Here is a 22,410-nt window from a genome sequence, read left to right on the forward strand (position 1 = left end):
CGTCACACTCTCACAGGGACGCACACACATTGACACACTTGGCAAGGTCAGGAATACAACTCATCACTAGTGAGATTGCCACAACACATTACTGAGCAGGTATCACATGCACCACAGGGGTCATAGAGAGGTTATATGGGCAAAGGGTATGTGGAGGTGTCTGACATCGGACAGCATGCTTCAGTATGCCAATGGGGGTTATAGTGAGTGTGAATGCGATCATACGCATCATACAACACACACACACACACATTCAGGGTGCCAGTACTGACATGCATGGGTGCATTGCTTCATGGGTGTGTAGTGGTCGACTGCCAGACAGCTATACAAGGCTAGATGATTGGTATACCTTGGCATCAGGCCACATGACAATGGTCTGCATTGTGGCTCAAAGGTGCAGTTTTTGGATTTGCCCACATAGGTGGGTATTGTATTCACCATCCAGTCACCTGGGTGATTATTGCATGTGGCCAGTGCTGTGCATTTCTTGGCATGTACATGTTCCTTAGTCCATGACATGGATGGTGTCTGGGATGTGCACACCTCCCACATGCATGTACAGTGACATGCGGAACTGTATCTGGGGTGTCTGGTCCATGTTGTGTAGATAGATTGTTATCATCAGATGTACCAGTCCTGCCTCATGTGGCGGGAAATGTTAATGGACAGCAGGTTTACCCTGCATCTACATTGATAGCATGATACCAGCATTCCCTGATGTCAGTGGCATCTGTCCATACAGGGCATTTTTTCAGGCATGGTAGGTTCTTTGTGGGTCACATTTGATGGCACCACAAGTGTTGCAAGTGTCCGGTGGGGAACATGTGGAAGGTGCACTGGTAGGATGCCCTCTGTAGCCCACTGCAATCACACCATGGTTATTATCAGTGGACAATATGGAGGGTACTACCAATACAGAGGCTGTTGCCTAGGCAGGTATGTGTGTGTGTATGTGTTCTGTGGGTAATACTAAGTTGCTAACTTAGTTCACCTGGCATTGATGTCACATGTAGTGGTATGGATTTGCACCCCAGCCTCTCAGCTATTTCACATCTGTTATCCCTGTATGGTGGACATTGTGATATATACTAGGGCCACCATATAAGAAATTTGCAAAATCCCACTCCACGTTGAGTCCAGTTGTTACACACTCAGAACCAGAGGATACAAATTACAAACACAGACACGCCTGTCATGTCTGTGATTTGAACTCCTATCTAACTAGTTTATTACACTACAGCACTACACCGTTATAGGACGCACCACGGAGATTATTGGATTTTGCCTTCCCCAAAGGTGTATTTCACAATGAATTACATCAGCAGGATTGCCAAATTAGAGCATTTGAATTGTAGTGAGTGTGGCTAGCCTAAAATGCATTGCTCCCTACACAGACATAGAAATACACACAACATCCACCACTGCCATGTGTGAGAATAGAACCCCTACCAGAGTTCTCTATCACAGTGCAGCATGAAGCTGTTATAGAACACACCACAATGATCACTGGAGTACTCTTTCCCCAAAGGTGCATTTCACAATGAATGAAATCAGCAGGATTACCAAATTAGGGCATTTGAATTATAGAGAGTGTGGCTAGCCTAAAATGCATTGCTCCTTACACAGACATGGAAACACATACAAAACATCCACAACTGCCATGTGTGGGAATAGAACCCCTACCAAAGTTCTATATCATACTACAGCCTGAAACTGTTATAGGATGCACCAAATTGATTACAGGAGTACTCCTCCCCCAAAGGTGTATTTCACAGTGAATGACATCAGCAGGATTGCCAAAGTAGGGCATTTGAATCATAGTGTGTGTAACTAGCATAAAATGCATTGCTCCCTACACAGACAGAGGCACCTGCACACACAGTTGCCATGTCTGGGTTGAGAACTCCTACCTAACTAGTTTATCACACTATATGCAGTTATAGGACATGCCACAGAGATTACTGGCTACAACTTTCCTAAAGGTTTATTTCACAGTGTATGACATTAGCAACCTTGCCAAAGTAGGGAATTTGAATTGTAGTGAGTGTGACTAGCCTAAAAAGCATTGCTCTCTACACACACGGAGACACACACTTGCTATGTCTGGGACTATAACTCCTACCTAACTAGTTTATCACACTACAGCAGTATGCCGTTATAGGATGTGCCACGGAGATTACTGGCCTACAGTTTTCACAAGGGTGTATTTCAAAGTGGATGACCTCAGCAGGCTTGTCATAGTAGGGCTATGGGGAGGGCAGTGTGTGTGTGCATGGGCCATGACCCATTCATCTAGAGGTTGACACACCACATAGGGGCACACGCAGAGTTATATTCCACAGGTACATGTATATAGCTGCTAGATGACTACTTCCTTGTACAATCATGTTGCACAGCTAGGACTTGCACCACATAGTCCATAATGCTGACAGTTACCAGTGGCTAAGGTCTACAGTGACTGACATCTGAACCTCATGTGGCTGTAGCCATTTGGCTGTGTGCTGGGTGGGACAATCCTCCTAATGGATGGCCCCTTGTGACAGTCACTCTCTTCCACACATCTATGTAAGTCTACTTTTGGCTTATTATAGTGTGTTGTCCTTGGATATATGCCTGTATTCCTATCAACTGTGTGTGCAAAGCATGAGTGGTGCATACTGAGAAGTGTCTGCACTAACATCTGCAACTGCCAGATATGTCTGGTCCACTGTTGTTTGCAGACATGACCTTCATTTGTTTGTGTGTGAGCATGCCCAGTATGATCTTTCAGTATGTTGTTGACTGACATTGGCTTCATTTCTCTAAGTGTGTGAGCATGCCCAGTATGCCCTTATTTATTGAATGTGTAGATCGATTCCAGGTAGTTTGTACTGCAGTGCAGAACTTTGTGTTGTACACCTACAGGTAGCATACTGTTTCTGCAGGGTATCTGTTGATCATTTGGCAATATGGGGACAGACTGTGCAGGGGATAGTGTGTACTGTAGGTTATTGTGTCTGTGCTGCTTCAGCTGCATGGTACTGCTGTTAGCAGAGATATTCAGACATGTGTACTGTTATACACAGTGATGTTTTCTGTCCTTATGTGCTGTCAGGTGGACATTCTTGCTCACAGTGACGTCTTGGGGGACAAGGGTGACTGCAGCTGTGTCTGGTGTTTTGGGCAGACACCTATGTATTCATGGTAAGTTATGCCATTCTGAAGGGGGAGCTGCAGACACTTGGTGCTGGGTTTGTGCATCCGGTTCAGCACCTTGGTACAGTGTTGGCAGATGATCCCATACATGTACGCCCATCAGCATGACAGTATGGGTTTATTTTGTTGTGGCAATGCCTCACAGCTGTACAGATTCGCACAGATTAGCCAGAGGCAGGGGCCATGTGTCAGGACATTTACCCTATTGTGGCATATGGGCAAGTGTGTAGCCACCCATTTATGTGTTTGCAGCCAGGGATAGTGTGTGCACAGCTTGGTGTCAGACCCTGCACATTCCATGCTGCCCATGCCCCCCCCCCGTTATTCTAATCTCTTCCATACATTATGCATATATTCTCTGATACTTTCCCTAAGGGTATCATCCCATCACAGGTGTGTGTTAGTGTTGTTCCACAGTTCATGCACTGGGACATGGTGGACATGTTACTGTAGTTTGTCCACATGGCCTTGCATATGGCTTCTGTGGAGTGTGTTATGTTGCTATTTGGATGCCCATGACATAACATGCATTGGCAGTACGTGTGAGACCCAGGCCTTTGGCAGAAACCTGTGGGACATTAGGTGTTGCTGCAGGACAGAAATGGCAGGCCATTGCATTCTGTCAGTCCTACAGTCCCAGACCACCATGCAGTATATTCCCCTGGGGTGACAGGGTAGGTGTGATAGGTGTTCATGCCAATACCTTCTATCAGTCTTGATCAGGTGGTGTGGATGTTGGCAGGGTGGTACATACAGCTAGGGACACAGCTGCATGGGACACCTGCACTGTATGCTGCAGTCTTCCACTATTGCCATATACAGGTGGGGTCTTACTGTACCCATTCCCCAAGCAGGGATATGACCAGAGAGGTGCCTGTGGGTGGTATTTCCGTGAGGTGGGTGCATGTGTGCTTTGGCCACTACTTGCATCTGACACACAAATATGCATGGGGCATTCCAGTTATGCTGGCATGTGCAGGTACATCATCTGTTTCTCAATACATCAGTCCTACCTCCTTTATGTGTTCGGGCAGACATCACCGGTATCCCCTACTACAGGTCCAGTTACTCTGATGTATACCTGTATATACAATTCCAAGGGTGTCTCCACTTCACTGTGACACAATATATACTGTATGTCTGGGGTAATTTCCTCTCTGTACTGCCTGCATATCTAGCCCAACAGCCATGCCATGTCAGTCTTTCAGATGGTGACACATATTACCACCATACATATATAATGGCTTACTGCTAGCATGTGTTATATTGGTTGGGATTATCTTTGGCACTGTAGTTGTTATGGCTTGTCCCTGTCATCAACAGTAGTGGGCAATGGCCACCAGGTCTTACATCAACATACATACATACTGACCAGTCTCACACATTATGAAACACACACCATCCTGACACACACAGACCTGCATATTATGCAAATGCTGCAACCCATCCTGCTACCTTGGCCACCACTGGGCATCTGTGATCTACTCGTATTATACTTACTCATACATGTTACTACATTTCTACACAGGATTGGGGGGGCACACCTGACTCTTACTACATTTCTACATAGGGTTGTGGGGGGACACACCTGATGTTTTAAAATTTCTACACAGGATTGGGGGGGGGGCATTTGACTGTCACTACATTTCTACACTGGATTGGGGAAGGGCAGACATCTGTTTCCACATGTCTACATAGGAGTGGGGGGGCACACCTGACTGTTTCTACATTTCTACACAGGATTGGGGCACACCTGACTGTTTCTACATTTCTACACATGATTGGGGGCACACCTTACTGTTTCTACATGTCTACATAGGATGGGGGGGTGCCCACCTGACACTTGTACACATTTGCTATGACTGTACTGGTATGTCAGGTATTCCATCTCATTCTGCATTCTAACCTATCATGCTGACTAGAGGCATATCAGTGTACTACAGGTCTTAGCTTTGGTTGCCCTACATATTGGTGTCTGACTTCCTACCCTTCAGAACTAACATCCCACTGCCTGTCCTGATGTAGTCTGTCTGTGTAGGCCTGGGGGGGAGGTTACCCATAGGCATCATTCAGAGGCCATAGCACAGGCTCTGTTTGCATTTGTCTACACCTGTCCTGATGGCTGAGACTGTTGTTGGGTATGTGAACCACCCTCACTGGCATTTGTGAGTCATATGGACACATGTCACCCAGCACATTTCCTGCAGTGGGTTTTGTCACCCTGTGTAGTACTGGCTACTATGGTGACTCCAGTATTTGTTACAGATGTCATGGTGCCACTATGGGTGTCTACTATCTGCTGCCATACCATTCAGCCACCCGATTCCCTTGTATGCTCACATCCATACCATAGATACAGGTAACAACACATTCTACTCCATTCAGTAATTGGTAGGTTGATTGACTTACCTTGTGGGTGTGCCAGTATTGAAGATGGTGCTGGAGAGCTGCTTATGTTGGATGCGCATAGTACACTCCCTATACATGGTTGAGCACAGGTAGTGTCATGTTTAGCATCCCTTTTACTGTATAGGCGAGTCAGAGAGAGGTGTCATTCTCTGGGTCCCTACTGTGTCAGTGTATGTGCAATGTGCTGCCTCTTTGCCAAGACCAGGGCATACTGGGTACGCCTCCACCTGCCTACTGGGGCAGGCTCAGGTTGTTCCTCCTCCAAGTCACTCTGTGCCTGTGCAGGCCTTGGCATTGGTGGGGGGCTGCGTCGCCCTGCCCCGTGCTCCTGCTGCAGCTGTTTCCACAGTATCATATTGTGTAGCATGTAACATACCATAACAATATGAGTACATGTAGTTGGTGAGTACTGCAAGGTTCCACTGGATGTGTCCAGGCACCGGAACCATGATTTGAGCATCCAAAATACATGCTCTATTATAAGTCTGGTCTGTGCATGTGCCTCATTATGGCATTCTTGTTCGGGTGTGTGTGTGCATTTCTGATGGATGCCATCAGCCACGGCTCCAGTGTGTAGCCAGCATCCCCCCACTAGGTGACTGTAGGGGAAGTCCCCACTGGCAAATCTCTGGTACAGCTGTGTCAGATGCCAGATGTGGGAATCATGATAGCTTCCAGGGTAGCCAGCACACACATTCATTATAATGCCATCGGCATCGCACACAACCTGGCAGTTGATGGAGGGGAGGCTCTTGCAGTTGATGTAGGCCCTACCCTGATCACTGGGTGGTGCTTTGATGCATACGTGCTTGCAGTCTATAGCACCCACTACCTCAGCATATTCTGCTATTTGGTGGAAGAGACGCATATTGCTGGCCAACACCTCATGGGTGTTGAGGAAATATATATGCTCACTGGCATATGCTGACATGGCATCCAGAAACTGGTGGAATACTCTGAATGCTGATGCCTGTGAGATTCCCATGATATCCCCAGTTGAGCTTTGGGAGATACCTGTGGCTAGTATTCCTAGGCCTACACATACCTTGGTATCCACTGGGATAGGTTCCCCTCTGTCAGGTCGGTGTCAGGTGTGGCCGGCACAGCTCAACAATTTGTTGTAGAAGGTCCCTGTCCAACCTGTAGCACTCCACTATCTCCAGCTCATGTAGCCCTGGTATGTTACCCTGGGTCTGTACACTCTTTTCCATCTCCTCACTGTGGGTTGGTCGGCAGCATTCACATCCTCACCACCCTCAGCCTCTTGCACATGTTGTATGATGTCTGCTGCAGCCCCTATCATTTTATAGTTTTGTTTGTTAAAAGTTCCCTACTTGTATACACCGGTGGGAAAAAACAGAGAGCAAGGTGTTTGCATAGTTTATAGCAGTGTTCTGGGCTGGGCTGGTCTGCTGCCTGTGTAATTTGCTGATTCTGATATATTTCACCTGCCAGCTATGCTAGTTCTCCTTGATTAACTTCCTACTACTGTTTTCCCTTCCCACTGCCTTCCTGTCTAAGCCCAGGGGTGCACTGCACAAACACAGTGCTCAAATCTGCACAGAGCTGCTATTTCCTTGTTTACCTTTTTTTTTCATTAAAACCCGGTGAACAGTGCACACACTCACTTAGGCAACGTAAAGAGTGCTAGGCAGACTCAGACACACCCCCTTGCCTAGCTGTGCTAAGCTAGGAGCAAACTTGAGCCACATGGCTCCAATCTGCTTACAGTATGCCTGACACACCCTCCTATGATGTCAGCTAACTCCTTGGCTTGCAAAAAGCTATTCCTGCTCTTACAATGTTGGGAGCTGACTAGCATGCTGGGGAAATCTGGGATTCACTATCATTCCCCTCATTTGCATAGGATTGCCTGCTAATGCATAGTTACATGTCTCACATTGAGCCTCCCTCGTTAGCAACCACTACTCACTGGCCATGTTGTCTTCTGTCTGCCATTGACTATAATGGCAGAATAGTGATTTTGGTCAGAATGCTTATTTTGGGGGTTTTGTTTTATTTTTATCCCGATCCCATTTGCGCACCACTGTCCTACGCTTAAACAACCGAGATTGGCTAAAAAAAAGTAGAACTTAATTTTTTTAAAACTGTTTTCAATGCCAATGGCCTTATACTTGGCCATTGGCATGCTTCCTAGATGATATGCACCCTTTATTTGGAGCTGTCATGGCTCCGTTTTGGAATTTGCAGAAATGTATTCTGTTACTGGTGGAGTACATTTCTGCAGATTGCACTAGTCCTGCACGGCCGGATTTTAGCTTCCTGGATCGCAAATTCACCCCATTTGCATATATTTCTCCTGCAAATGGAGTAATTTGCATACAGGGGCTGAGTCTCTGCAGGACTACTGCACTCATGCATGCCCATACAGGCTGTTCCTGGATCGCACGGCAGACATATTGCCTGCTGGAGCTCCTGCACTAATCCTGCATGCTGTGCAAGGCTTGCAGAAACCGGGAGTAAGTGTACATGTTTTGTGGCAACTTTATTAATCTCTATCAGTATTTAAAGCTTCAAGAAAATGAATAGGAGAACTAAAATTAGGAAGAAGGTGTGAGTTATGCCTGTGTTGTCTGTTTAATCAGAACAATGTACACTTAGTGTGCACTTAGTGTAGGTATTTTTGAATCCCAGGGTGTCTTAAAAAATGCAACTGCTTAAAAACATCTTAGTTGTAAAATCTCTTTGGCTGTCTGTATATGTTTTTCATAAAATAAAAAAAAAATACTTATAATTTTCTATGAACTATTTAACGAAACTTATAGCATTACTGTCTAACAGTATAATACTTAGCATTGTCTAACTAGTGTGCTGAGTCAGCACATTTGCCCATTACATTCTTGGGGAAACTCAGTAGTAATCTATGAATTTAGGTTCCTCCATCTAACAGCCAGAGGTACCGAACTTTTTCACATAGCATGTGCGCTTTGCAGAAGGCTATACTGGCTCTTTCCAAGCTGGACACTGACTGGTATTCATAGTTAACTTGCATACTACTCAGTGTGTTATTGTAAAGGAAGTGGTTGTATACAATAATGTTACAATTCATAAATACCACTAGTCTTGTTGAGCAGGAGAAAGACAGTGCAAGAATAGGCGTATTCAAATTTAAGTATAAATACATGCAAATGAAGGCACATATTTTAATATGGGCATAATAAGATGCAAATGGAAACCTATAAAGACAGGTCAGAGTCCATAGGGAGCAGTATATGCACAGCATGCTGTGTATAACTGTAACAGCAAAAATCATGTGAAAATTTGCTGAGCTGCACTAAAGAGACAAGCTAGGAGCAGCAGCACATTTTGTCTGTATTTTCAAAACTGCCTGAAAATACTGCTACCTCTCACCTAATTGCACAAAACTAGCAGCAGGTGCTGTGCATGGGAACAGTAACAGCAATGTATTACCTACTACCAGCAAATTGACCAGCAGCTGAAAGATTACTTTTGAGTGAACAGTGATGCTATATGGGCATTGACTGACACGTGTAGCCCATGGACAAGAGTAGGAGGAATGCATGACTCTCTTGGACAGGTGGATATCATGATATATATTACACTTTTTATACTAGATACAGGGACTTTTCAAAGACAAACAGGGGACCCACTGGGCATAACATAAAACTAGGCATATTCCACGATACATCACTTCCACATGTAGATGAGCATATCTGTTCCCTCAGCACAACAGGGAAAAGAACCACCACCAAGAGGGGCTACTTTCTCAGTGTCCACTTCAAAGGTGTGCTGGGTACTATATGTTGCATACATATGGCAATAAAAGTCACACCTGGTATTCAAGGACTAATGAATGTCATTACGAAGAACTACTGTTGTATCAAGTGAGAGGTAGTATGCAATACACATAGGTTTATAACAAATTTGTCTGTACTACACACTGATATAGACCATGATTCTTACATCTGTCAGTCTTGATTTTAACTGCACAGTGAAATTTCTCAAGACCACCTAGTTGGTAAGTGCAGACATTGTGATAATCCCACATATACAGACTTAAACACAGTGTATATAAAAGTCTCATCCCCCATACATTCCCACTGGCTGTCATGTGATACCAGATAAACACTGTAGCCCCGGTTAATGATGCCTATACAGACCCTGCACACTTTACTGAACAGTAGTAGAATACGACCCATGCACAAAACCAGAAACATCACAGAGCACATGTTTAGCCTGCTGAAGACCAGGTTCCACTGGCTGTATATGTGTGGATGCATTGCAATATATTCCTCTTACAGCTTGCAAGAGGTCTGTAGCATACGTTATGCTGCATTTTATGATTATTAGGAAGCACTCAGACCAATCTATTTTGGGAGCGTCCAGATCTGCAGCAGCAGCAACTGCTGTCATAGATGACACATCAACATCATCCAACAATAACAGTGAGACCAAGAGACAGTGAGCAGAAGCATCCTCACCCACAGCAGAGAGCAACATGCATAGTATAGAGCAGCAATGACAAAGTTACATTATCTAATATGGAACTATTACCCATGAAGAACACAGTCATCATTATTTGCACAGGTGCCAAAGGGCAAAATAACATGTGGATGTGGCAAGCATTGCTTTGTGTCTGTTGACAGTCCTGGGGTGGCTGGACAGGATCAAGACTGAGAAGGGGTGCCACTGTGTGACTGTGATCTGGGTCACTTGGATGGCTTGATGTGGCAAGACTAGGGGCCCACTATGATAGGGATGTAGTATGAATGGGACCCATATGGTGTCCACTCATGAAGTGTTTTTCCCCTGAAGGCTGGCAAGCAGCTCCACCCATGACATGGGCTGAAGTACTGAGATATTCCTAGGCATGCAGGAGAAGGCTTTGTACCCAGCAATGGCCTCCCATTGTGGCCATTTCATATATGCACCCAATCTCAAACATGGCCAACACTGCTGGACAAGTGAGTGACTGTGGTACCTGCTATCCTTCTCGTGCAGGTAGATATGACAGCAAAATGTATCTCACTAGCCTTCATTAGACCTAGCATGGCCTCAGCAAGTCATTGACATTGGAAGTGCTGGGTGAAGGACTCTCAGACATCTCCATATTGGCATCTGTGTGTGGTGCAGTGGTAGCATTGTTGCCTCACACCAAGAGCTTCTCTGGTTTGATTCTCGGCTGGAGTGCCTTTGGTGTGGAGTCTGCATATACTCCCTGCATTTGTGTGGGTTTTCTCCAGGTACTCCGGTTTCCTTTCACATTACAAAGACAAGTGTCTGGAGTATTTCTCCCAGGGCCTCTACTGAAAATTGACTTAATTCCAAGTCGGACTTTCCCAGTAAACAAATGTTAAATAAAATAAATAAATAAATGTGTAGCAGCAGACCATGCCTAGTGGAATAGAACCTTGTGCTATTTGAGCCATAGAGCTACCCCCATATCTGCAGTCAGATGTGAGAATGCTGAAATTTCTGCTGGGCTGCTGAAAGTGGGTATAATCACATCAGATCCAGTGTGGTACATTACTGCTGCTGCTGCCACAGGTTGAGCAGTGCTGGTGCTGTCAGTCATGGGATATCTCTATTAATAGAGATGGTGTGCACTAAAGTTATACATGCTGAAGTTCAGGTGTGGGTGAAGTGGTACCTTCATCCTAAAAAAAAAATGGTAAAAGGTGTCTACGAAGGGACACAGAAAAACAGACAGGCAGTCATCTGACTGACAACTCTCGCTGCCTTCGCATTGTTGATTGTTGTCATCAAGTCAACTAAAGCTAATTTTGAAAAAAAAAGTTGCTAAGGATGCCAAGGATAAAGATAAGGCCTTCTATGGCTATGTCAAAAACCTAAATGGCAACACTCAGGTCTGTTCTGAGCTAGTACAAAATGGAACAAAAATATACTGACACTTCTGACATTGCCAACATCTTGGCTGACAGGTTCAGTGCAAATCCCCCCCCCCCCACCACCACCTACAGGGCCTATTACCATTCCAGGGGATTGTGTAATTCCAATTATTACTGATACGTTGGTTAACAAGGCTCTATCTAAAGCTAAAAACACTGCCTCCATGGGACCAGATGGTGTCCCAGGCTGTGTCATACGTGAGCTCCAAAAGGAATTAACCCCGCATCTTAATACCCTGTTCAGTCTCAGCCTCTCCACAGGATATGTGCCCATAGAATGGTGCATGGCAACGGTGGTCCCACTACACAAGGGTGGGGCCACAACTGACCCTGGGAACTACCGACCAATAAACCTGACCAGTCTGATCTGTAAGGCTATGGTGCAAATCATTATGGAACTCATAAATGGAGAGATTGGGAACCTCCAGTCACTGGACCCCACACAGTTCGGCTTCGTCAAGGGCAGATCATGCCTCCTGAACCTGGTGGATTTCTTTGAGACAGTTACTCAGACTATAGATAAGGGAAAGGAGGTACACACAGCTTACCTTCCTTGCTAAAGCATTTGACACCATTCCCCATTCAGGTATTATTGATAAGCTCACCAGCCTGGGCATAAACCCTTATGTCACAAGATGGATTGCAAACTGGCTCTCAGGCAGATCCTATAAAGTAAGAGTAGCGGGATCTATGTCCGAATCCAGACCAGCAATGAGCAGTGTGCCTCAGGGCTCTGTCCTGCAGCCCCTCCTGTTTGGCATATACTTCTCAGAAGTACAGGCAAGCACAGAAGGACTGTGGCTGACTAAGTTTGCAGACGACTGCAAACTGGGTGCTATAATAGAGTCTCCGGCTGACATGGAGATCCTCCAGAAGGGCCTAAATGAGACTGATGCATGGTGTCAAAGCCATGGTCTCAAGCTAAATGCAAAAAAATGCGTAGTAATCCCATTTGGAAAAAACAGAGTACCCGCAAACTACAACATAGGAGGTAATCTCCTGAAATCTGAAGAAGAAATAAGGGATCTAGGGACCCAAGTAGACAGTCAGCTTTCCTTTGATAACCATGTTGCCAAAGTGGTTAGAAAATCCTTCTATGTGACCCATCTGATCATGAAAGGGTTTGCATCAAGATCTAAGGATGTAATGGTGCCCCTCTACTCTTCCCTCATCAGACCCATTATTGAGTACAATGCACCAATTGGAATGTACCTGGCTAGACATCTTCAGCAGCTGGAGAGACCACAAAGGTACCTAACCAAGAGGATTACTGGCCTCAAACAGTTGCCCTATGCAGCACGATTGAAAAAGCTAAGACTGTTCTCTGTTGCATACTGCTTTCTCAGAGGTGATCTCTGTCTAACGTACAGAGCCATGTCCAACCCAGAATTGTTGAACATGCTCCATCTTAGCAAAACCAAATCTACTCGAGCTACACACTCTAGGGATACAAACCTCAACACAACAATGAATAGAACATGCTGGAGGGATAGATTCCCTTCACAGAGACTTCCATTACTATGGAACAGGGTCCCGATCTACATAAGACAGAGCCCCTCACTATCCCTCTTCAAGACGAACCTTGATTAGTGGATGGGTAACAGAAAGTTCACACTGGGGATCACACCAACAGCACTACTAGATAGGGGCCAAGGGTACTAGCTGCTAGTACAAGGGTCTAGGGAACTACTAAAGGGGCAGTGAATACCGCACAACATGGCTGGTCTAATATATACCTTCGGGCAGATAGCTCAGTACCAACCTATGATACAGCATGTACTGGTCCTGCCATAGCCATGGTTTGACTTGTGAATATATGATAAAAATGCAGAACACTCCTACTATATATGAAATCGTGATATGGAAATAAGAGACAGCTCTAGGCCAGTGACTACTAATTACAACAGAAAACAGATGCTTTCTATACATATACTTACCATTACAGACTTGGATGGGGATAGGAACAGAGTAGGTGACACTAAAATTTATATTCTATGGTATGGACTGTTGAGTACTCCAATGATACCCTGACCAGTGGAAGGGACAGACATGCAAAAGCATACAGACTAGGTTGTTACCATTCAGAGGTCCACATGGATACACAGGGAAAGGACAGACTTCACAGACAACATGGATAATGGCCACTTACATAGTCACATGTGACAATGAGCTATTTGTTATGCTCTTGGGATTATCCAAAGGGAGGTCTGCTACTGGTGTCCTTACAGCATACTCATGCAGCCTGTCTGTTTAAAACTTACAGGCTAGTGAAGGGTTATGAAGTCACACTAGGTGGCTAACTTCCCACAGCTATAGTGTAGGTATACAGCTACATATCATACATATGGATTATATGAAGATACAAGTTGCAGGAAATCATAGCACAGAGTACTCTGTATAGCTATTTACAGTTCCAAGGCAAGAGATTGCATGCACAATACTTAGAACAATATCTTGCCACAGTGCTTCATTACACTGTGTACCTCCTCAGGACTGTGTCTTCTTTAAACTATGTCATGCTACTTGAAATTGCTAGATATCCCCTTCAAACTGCTGCATTGATAGTGTTGCTTTATTCTGAGTAAATGTATTTGGATGACACAGTGGTGCAGCATTAGCACTGTTGCCTCACAGCAAAAAGTTCTCTGGTTTGATTCTTGGCCAGGCTGCCTTCTGTATGGAGTCTATATATCCTCTGTGCATTTCTGTGGGTTTTCTCTGGGTGCTCCGGTTTCTTCTCATTTTATAAAAACACATGCGTCTGGAGCATTTCCCCCTGGGTCTCCACTGAAAATTGACTAGTGCCAAGTCAGACCTTCCCAGTTAACAAATGTAAAATAAAAAAATAGTGCACAGCTACTAAACCTGGAAGTATACAGTAGTTTACATGACCTGTATGAAAGTAATGGTGGCGTCTACATATATCTATGAATTACTATATTTGGGTTAAATACATGTATGACATACAGCTCGGTTTCACCACATTCTAACAACATGCCATGCTTGAGGGCTTGTGCATGTTTCCTCTGCTTGTGCAGGCATTTTATTTCATGGCATTGTTACACTGGACTGTTTGTGATTCAGAAATCGTGCTTCTAGTGCCAATCACAGGTCATCATATTATTTTGCATAATATTCATGCTATTGACTAACATTTCTAATGCTCCATGGAGGGCAAGGTTATGGTCTTTCTCCCACACAGCCAGTTCAGGCAGTAGTTGCTGAAGCCATTATTGTGTCCATTGAGTAAATTGGATGCTTAGTTTGACCTAGCTGATGTCAAATTGGCCTAAGGCCAACAGCACCCCTTCGAACAGAGAGCAATGCAGGCACCAGTATGATGACCTGTGTCACTGCCACCCTGAAGATTTCCAGCAGTGGGATGCAAATGTTAAGCAGGAATACCAGAATTAAATATTAAGAATGAGGCATTGATACTGTTTTTCAGACTGTAATTGTATTTATTTTTTATTGCAGCTGTTCTGAAGAAAATTCCTAATAAAGTCTATTTTTCAGACACTTAACAGAATATACCAGATAGACTACTGTGAGGGGCTATATCTGCACTGTGCATATTGATTACCCACACTGCACAGCACTGCTGCATACCATGGGGTAACATACAGGTGTTCAGTTATGAGGCTATGTACACCATGCCAGGTTTCTGCTTTCTTGCACTTACATATAAATTGATGGCTCTTATGATATTGCAGGCACATTTCCCAGTTTTTGCTATTTTGCAAATGATTGTGGAGTTGTGACTTAGATGTAAAGATGTGGGCATATTTCCTGGCTTCTGCTATCATGGACATACTCATGGTATTTTAGCATTAAACTGATATTTGTGGCTCACCTACATCTTTAAGTGAAGCCAATTTTTCTTTGTCTTTTTGCTTTTCAGCATTGGCATAGTGGGAGGCAAAACATGCTGACTGCTAGGGGAGATGGGTGAAAACTTCAGCACAGCATGGTTAACTTGTACATTACCAACTCATTTGCACTATATAAACCGTATCACCTTTCTCATTTTTCTGCAAAAAATGAGCCACAGACATATCAACAACTTTCAGATTCTGCCGCTGTGGCTGCAGCTGTGGTGGGTTTGAGGGCTTTGACTTCCTCACTGAGGGGGGCTGAAATCTCCAAGGTAGCTAATCTGGTTCAACCTCCTGCTGTGGCCATGCCATCAGCTTAGCAAGATTTGCAAAAGGGGATGATAGCACAATAATTTGTTCGGTAGTGGGTTTTAGTTCCTTCTGGAACAGAAAGCAAATGTACTCAATCCATGGTCCACTGCTATTGAGCCACCTGAGGATGGTGTGGCCACTGTTAATGGAAAAGCTCCTGTCCATGATAGATATATTAATGTTTTTTAAAGAATATGAATACCAGTTATCAGAACTATAGACCCATAGCTTTAATCAATTTAAAGTTGAAAAACATATGCAATTCTTTTTATAAAAGAATGCAATAAATATTACCTTTTATAATATCTACTTTTCAATCAATTTTTAACTAGAAGACAGACCTCTAATCAGATGAATAGCATTTGAATCCATACAATGATTATGTTTAAGCCATAATGCTTATGCTTTTTGAAGAGATGCATTAAAGGCCTTTGATACAGTAAATATTTTTTTTCTTTCATGTTCTCCTGAAATTTGGTTTTCCTTCAGAGTTTATTCAAAATATTGGTGTAATATATTTTGGTTCTTCAACTCAGCTGTCTATCAATAAATGTCTGTCAAGACCATTATCAGGGTAAGAAGAGTTGTCCCCTCTCTCCATGGATCCCCTTCTAATACTCAAATAGCCATATCATCGAATTTCATTTTTGTGAGATGGAACTCATGAAAACAAAATACCCGAATAGGGAATTTTCCCAGGGCAAGTAAACACTTGCCCAACATGTTTTTTTCTACCCTGCAGTGTGATCCCAGAGTTGGTATATATAGTTAGAAGGGGTGTCAGGAGTGAAGCCCACACATTAGAGGGTATGGTGGGCATAGCCCCCCATCTAGGTGGGTTTTATTTACTCTGGTGTATGTTTCATTGAAGTTTGGGAAGTGTTTACTTGCCCTGGGAAAAACTTGCCATTTGGGTATTTCGTTTTTGCGATTTTTGTCTCGCGAAAATGAAATTCAATGATATGGCTACTGCAGTATTAGATGTAGATCCATCTCCTTATCTGTTTAATTTGTATATAGAAGTTATATGTTTTAGCTCTATGTCAGTCTTTCAAATTATATAATCCATACTCCCTTGAATTTTAAACTATTAGTAACTGCTTTTGCAGATGATGTTAATATATATTTGACCTTACCCTCCTCAGATTTACCAATAATACTTCATGTTATTCATGAATTTTTGAAATTTGCAAATTTCAGATTAAATTTGCAGAAGTCCTACTTCGTCAAACCTCTTATACATTTACCATTATGGTATTGAAACTAGGAAACTACAAGGTTTATCAATATCTGAACCTATTACTCAGGCATTCATCCCAATATTTTTTTTATTTTTTATTTTTGTGAAAGGCATATTAAACTGATTTGAATATTATGTCAGATATTCAAAGGGGTCAAGCTATATTCTGATGAAATTGTTTGGATGTTACATAAGGAAGAAGGAGTTTAATGAATAGTTTCTCTCATGATTCAATTGATCCATTGGTGTTCCTTTGTTAATAATACTAAAACAACATATTAATTATTTTCAAAAATTATTACAAGTCTTAAAATTGGGCGGCCGCGGTGGTGCATCTGTTAGCGTTGCCACCTCACAGCAAGAGATTTTCCAGTTTGATCCTCGACTGGGGTGCCTTCTGTGCAGAGTCTGCATGTCCTCCCTGTGGTCGCATGGGTTACCTCCGGGTGCTCCTGTTTCCTCCCACATCCCAAAGACATGCTGTAGGTGGATTGGACACTCTAAATTGGCCTTAGGCGTGAGTGCATGCATGTGTGTGCCTTCTGTGGAAGGTTGGGTGCTGGGCTGGCAACTCAACACCATAAAACTCCACTGCCAATCATGAGCGGACAGGTAATCTGCTTGGTGACCCCTAACCAGGAAAGGCCGAAAGAAGAAGAAGAAGAAGATTACAAGTCTTAAAATTGGGTCATATAGCACCTTACTTCAACGTATACATAGAAACTCTTAACATCTTAATAAATAATCAAATGACTGAACTGACATCATTTCCATTACTTATAAGCTCTACTGTGCATGGATTTATGACACATAAACCCTATTCTCCTAAATAAACTGTTTTTAACTTAATTCTACCCAAAAACTATTTTCCTTTGGTAACATAATTGCTTATTACATTCAGGTCTCTCAGATATGATACTGTTGAACATACCTTGAATTTAGAATCATTCTCCTCACTAAATCATTATCTACATCATAAATAATGTACATACAGTGAAATTTTCAGCATACATATCTATTTGAAAACTCATGGAATAACTCATCATTTATCAATTACAATTTAAAATATATGATTGCTTTAAACATGAAACTTTAACCTTAAAAATTGCTATTATACTCAATTTATGATTAATGTTATGTGTATTACCTCAGTTTGTAAGGCCATATACAATATAACTACTTCTGATGCCTGTATGGCATGCAATATACCAAAAGCAGGGTATTTTTATAGAAATGTACTTTACTGTAGGTAACAATATTTCAGAAAAAATAGCTGTGGATAACAATATTTCAGAAAATACAAAACCTCTTCTCTGATCTGAAATCATTTCCTTGGCAACTTACACTACTACATTTCCTCAAGAACCTGTCAAACAGAATACATTGACACAAAAACTTGGTAGAGAAAACCACTTTATAAAGCAAAGCTTTCGGGCAGAACCCTTCTTCAGTACTAAAACATAGCATCAAACATTTCACACTTTAAATACAGGTCATCAGTCACATGATCAGCAGCCAAAAGAAATCATGTGACCACAAAAACAAAAACAAAATAAAATACAGAGTATAAAACACAGAATGTAAACATATTATAAAACTTTAGAGCATAAGAGTCTATCCTATATAACATACATAATTCATGAGTAATTACATCACAATTTGGTATTTTGTAGTTTAACTAGTATCGGTTTAAGGCTAACCATACTGTTCAAACCTGGTGGTGAATCAGCAGCAAGTCTCAATATCCATTCATATTCCTTAGTCTCTAAATGGTTATTGATATCACCACCCCTTAATGTAGGATATACAATATCAATCACCCTAAACTTAAATTTATGTTCATTACCAAAAATAGATATATGTTTATACAAGGCATTCTTATCGTAGCATCTCCTAATCTCCGATTTATGTTCAGTAATACGCTCCTTCAATTTACGGGTAGTCTTACCCACGTAAAACGAAGGACAGGAGACACATGTAGCCAAATAGACCACAGAAGATGTAATACAAGTGGCTGATACTTTAAACTTAAAAACATCCTTATGGCCTCTGATGAGTTGAAGGCTATCTTGGGTGATAAACCACGCTTTGCATATAGAAATATGAAGACACTTAAGAGCATGTTATGTTACAAGGATTTTAGTAGATCCATGCATGTACCCTTTTCAGTGAACTATGGCACTTTTAACTGTTTTAATTGTATGTGTTGTGCTGATATTATTAGTAATGATAGTGACACTTTTATACATCCCACTCATGGTAATGTTTTTAAGTTTAAAGTATCAGCCACTTGTATTACATCTTCTGTGGTCTATTTGGCTACATGTATCTCCTGTCCTTCGTTTTACGTGGGTAAGACTACCCGTAAATTGAAGGAGTGTATTACTGAACATAAATCGGAGATTAGGAGATGCTACGATAAGAATGCCTTGTATAAACATATATCTATTTTTGGTAATGAACATAAATTTAAGTTTAGGGTGATTGATATTGTATATCCTACATTAAGGGGTGGTGATATCAATAACCATTTAGAGACTAAGGAATATGAATGGATAATGAGACTTGCTGCTGATTCACCGCCAGGTTTGAACAGTATGGTTAGCCTTAAACCGATACTAGTTAAACTACAAAATACCAAATTGTGATGTAATTGTTCATGAATTATGTATGTTATATAGGATAGACTCTTATGCTCTAAAGTTTTATAATATGTTTACATTCTGTGTTTTATACTCTGTATTTTATTTTGTTTTTGTGGTCACATGATTTCTTTTGGCTGCTGATCATGTGACTGATGACCTGTATTTAAAGTGTGAAATGTTTGATGCTATATTTTAGTATTGAAGAAGGGTTCTGCCCAAAAGCTTTGCTTTATAAAGTGGTTTTCTCTACCAAGTTTTTGTGTTATATCAGTTTTGCAGCTTGTTTTTTCTAAACAGAATACATTGAACATTTTAATAATCGCCTTTACTATGAACAAGTTCTATGTAATCAGAAAGGGTGCTGCTTATCAACTGTATCTTAGACTGAACTCATTTCAACTTTTAAACATTATAAAGCTATTAAATTAACTTCTAGACTCAAAAAATGATGTACAGTGCAGTTCATTTTAAAAGTTTAGGAATTGCTCTTAACTATTATGAGTTAAGGCATCAGCATATTCTTTTCTGGGTTTTTAAATACTACAAGGACAATGTGTATATATATATATATATATATATATATATATATATATATATATATATATATATATATATATATATATATATATATATATATATATACATACATAGAGAGAGAGAGATGGATGGATGGATATACATGCACATATGTACAAACCTATACTTTGTGACTTGATGTTGACTGCATATAGGATGTACATAGTGCAAATAGATGCTTTCTGTTCTATTTTGTTTTACTTTACTTTTGACATTCTAATTTCTTACCCTTTCTTGTATTTTGTTCAACTTTCATATGTAATTATGATTGTTAGAAATTCTGGCTTGAGTATCAGTTTCTACTAGCTAAAAATATAATAAAAAGTGTTTAAATGACTTACATATAACACTGTAATTTCTATTACTATCACACTACCATAAAGTAGGACTTTAAAGAAACTTTACTGTTTAACCCAAATTCACTGCATGCATCATTTTTACAACAAGGATTAATTCCTGTGAATGCATCAATCACATATTTAATTAAAACTTATCTGCCATTAAAACTTCCATAATGTAAATGCCTTCCCAGGGACATAGATATCAGATTATGACTTCTAAACTCAACATGATTGACTTAGATTTAACCTAGTTATGGTATAAACTGTACATAAAAGCACATGCTTGGAAAGAGTACAGTTAGTATTAATTTTCAGAATCAGTGTTTAATACGTTAACATGTTCTGTTGTACTAAGAATTCTTATTTATTTATTTATGCATGTATGTTTGCATAACATACAGACACACAATTTGTTATAAAGGCTATAAAGTATACTCTGGTCAGCTCTATTTTTGATGATACACATGCAACATTTCCTTTAAAATACTTATAGATCTTCAAAGTCAGGGACAGGGTGAAGAGTGCCAGACATGCATGCATATGCCAATGGATATACTTTGTATACATGTTTTAGTATAAGAGAAAATAACCTGTCTTCATAAGCAGAATTAAAAATTCATATTTTATGCAGCACTTCTCAAATGGCAATTGCTGGTTTAAAATTATGATTCCTTCCAACCTAAACTTGTGGCACTGTCTGCCTGTATCCTCCAAGACTTTTGTACGCAGCCTGATCCTGGGCGACTGTAACTATCCAACCATAGATTGGAAGAAATACTCATGCCAAAACACAAATGCCTAGAGATTCCTTGATTTCATCAATGCAAGTGCCATGGACCAGTTGATTGACCCCCACAAGAGGGGAAAATATCTTGGACTTGGTATTAATGAAAATGAGCAACCGCTGCAGCATCCCTACAATGTCATCGTCCCTGGTAAGATCTGACCACAAAGCAGTCATGTTTGAAGTCACCATGTCCCCCAACCCCCTCTTCCAGCTAGGGTCAAACAAAAAAACTTCTCCAAAGCTGATTACAACCTCCTGAGGGAAGGTATAAACAGCTTCACCGCACCATCCCCCTCCATAGGAACTGGCACATATGTCCAAGTCTACACCAAAATACTATATGAGCATTTATATAGCTGCATGGAATCAAGAATATCAGACAGGATGAAATCCTCCTCCTCAAGGAAGAGTGAACCTGTCTGGTGGACATCTGCAATAAATGAACTCTATAACAGAATGAAAAATTGCTGTCCAGGACCAAGAAGGAGCTGGTGGCTAATTGGAAGCAATCTCTCCTTAGCCTGAATAAGCAAATAAGAGCACTAGTGAAATCCTACAAAGCAAACTTCAAGTCCAAACTGGCCACATCTACTAAAGGCAATCATAAGGCCTTCTTCACATATGTCGCAATATCAAAGGAAGCACCCAGATCTGCTCAGAACTGGTAGTCAAGGACATCACATACACAAGCACTGTAGATATAGCCAACCTGCTGGCAGACAGTTTCAGTGAAAACGTCACTACTCTGCCCCCCATCAGTAAAACAGGACAACCCCAGTATCTGCCCCCCTCCCCTCTAGGGAGCAAGTCATCTCTGTCCTCTCAAAGGCAAAAAATACAGCCTCCGTGGGACCTGATAACATCCCAGGCTGCATCCTATATGAACTCAGACAGGAACTTGGAGCACCATTAGGCACCCTATTCAACCAAAGCCTGAGTACTGGCTTCATCCCAGCTGAGTAGAGGACAGCCACTGTCATCCCTTTGCACAAAGGAGGAGCATCTACTGATCCAGGAAATTATAGACCCATCAGCCTAACTACCCTGATCTGCAAGGCCATGAAGTGGATTATCATGGACCCAATTAACAAGGATATTGACAACCTCCGGACACTTGATCCCACACAGTTTGATTTTGT

The sequence above is a fragment of the Protopterus annectens genome, chromosome 3.part0 (genome assembly GCF_019279795.1).
Source record: "Protopterus annectens isolate FY-2018-M chromosome 3.part0, PAN1.0, whole genome shotgun sequence".
NCBI lineage: Eukaryota > Metazoa > Chordata > Ceratodontiformes > Protopteridae > Protopterus > Protopterus annectens.